The 1,785-nt window shown below is 36.6% G+C and overlaps 1 non-coding gene across 1 annotated transcript; it reads right to left on the minus strand.

Annotated features, from left to right (window-relative positions):
* Positions 1–128: 128 nt before the first annotated feature.
* Positions 129–201, minus strand: trnat-ugu (transfer RNA threonine (anticodon UGU)). Its single transcript has one exon. It is a non-coding gene; the product is annotated as a tRNA-Thr (tRNA).
* Positions 202–1,785: the final 1,584 nt, after the last annotated feature.

A 1,785-nucleotide genomic window follows, 5' to 3' on the forward strand; every position in this document is an offset into this window, starting at 1 on the left:
CGATATTGTCAGTTTGTTGTCACATTTTGAACTTTCTGCTGTATAGAGCGAGAGAAATGGTAACTCCCACCCTGTGCAGCACTGTGTAAAGTTTCAGATGAATGTCACAGAGGGTAGAGTCAAAATCAAGGTTCCAGTGAGAATCGAACTCACGACCCCTGGTTTACAAGACCAGTGCTCTAACCACTGAGCCATGGAGCCATTCTTCAGAAAACTCCTTTAATAGTCTCCTCTCCTCCTTTACTTTTCTCCTTTCCTTCATGACCATATATTTGTTATTTTTAGGGGTAGATCAGCTTTAATATTGCAGATAGAATGTGTGTTTTTTCAATGTAATGTCTGCTTTATTTCCAATCCCTCATACATTTTTTACAAACATTTTATTTTATTATTTTCCCATAACCCTACCACCCCTCCCTAATTTGAGTAAATTAATGGACAACAATACTTAGGCTTCTACTTCTAGCTTATAAGTACTATACACATATTACGGACACAGTATATTTTATATTAGTCATATATTTGTATTTATTTTACGTACCACCCTTCAACTACCCTCAACCACTCCCACCAATCTCTGAAAACCATCCCATTTTATAATGGTACACTTATCATAGTTCAGTTGTATTCCAGAGAGGTTAGAGAAATTATCTAGATTGTCTATGGGATCAAAACGGTGGATTTAAAAGAAAGCATGAGTCCTCAGCGTACAATGACACCTTTGTTTTTAAGACTCAGATTTCTATCCCCTTGATATTATTGTTGGATCTGATTTTAATAGCTATCATTTTGATGGCCATAATAAATAGATATGTCGATAGTGGACAACCTTGTTTCACTCCTCTTGACAGTAATACCCTCTTCCGACAACATCCGGTGAAATTGGAAAGCGCCAAATTCAAATGAAAAAGTCATAATATTAAACATTCATGAATATACAAGTGTCTTATATCATTTAAAAGCTTAACTTCCTGTTAATCCAACTGCGTTGTCAGATTTCAAAAAGGCTTTATGGCAAAAGCATACCATGTGATTATCTGACGACAGCTCCCCACATCAAAAATGTTTTTTCAACCAGCACAGGCTTCACAAAATCACAAATAGTGATTAAATAAATCACTTACCTTTGAAGATCTTCCTCTGTTTGCAATCCCAAGGGTCCCAGCTACGCAATGAATGTTTGTTTTGTTCGATAAAGTCCTTCTTTATATGCAAAAAGTCAGTTGAGTTGGCGCCATTGATTTCAGTAATCCACTCCTTCAACATGCATACAAAGCAATCCAAAAGCAACCGGTAAACTTCGTCCAAACAAGTCAAACAATTTTTCTATTCAATCCTCAGGTACCCTAATATGTAAATAAACTATAATATTTCAGACGGAAAGAACGGTGTTCAATAGGAAAGGAAAATAACGAAGAGCGCGCCCTCATTCACGTGCGCACAAAAGCCTAATTTTCCTGTTGAGCTCCCTTGGAAGAAACGACTATTACTTGTTTGTTTTTCAAGAAACAAGCCTGAAACCCTGTTTAAAGACTGTTGACATCTAGTGGAATCCATAGGTACTACAATATGGGAATAATGTTTATATGTAGGCCCATAGACTTGCATTGGAAAGGCCTGTTACCGCCCCCCAAAAATATATTTCTGGATGGATATTCCTCGGGTTTTTGAATGCCATATCAATTCTGTTATACTCACAGACATTATTTTAACAGTTTAGAAACTTCAAAGTGTTTTCTATCAAATTCTACCAATTATATGCATTTCCTAGCTTCTGGGCCTGAG

The sequence above is a fragment of the Salmo trutta genome, unplaced genomic scaffold (genome assembly GCF_901001165.1).
Source record: "Salmo trutta unplaced genomic scaffold, fSalTru1.1, whole genome shotgun sequence".
Lineage (NCBI taxonomy): Eukaryota > Metazoa > Chordata > Actinopteri > Salmoniformes > Salmonidae > Salmo > Salmo trutta.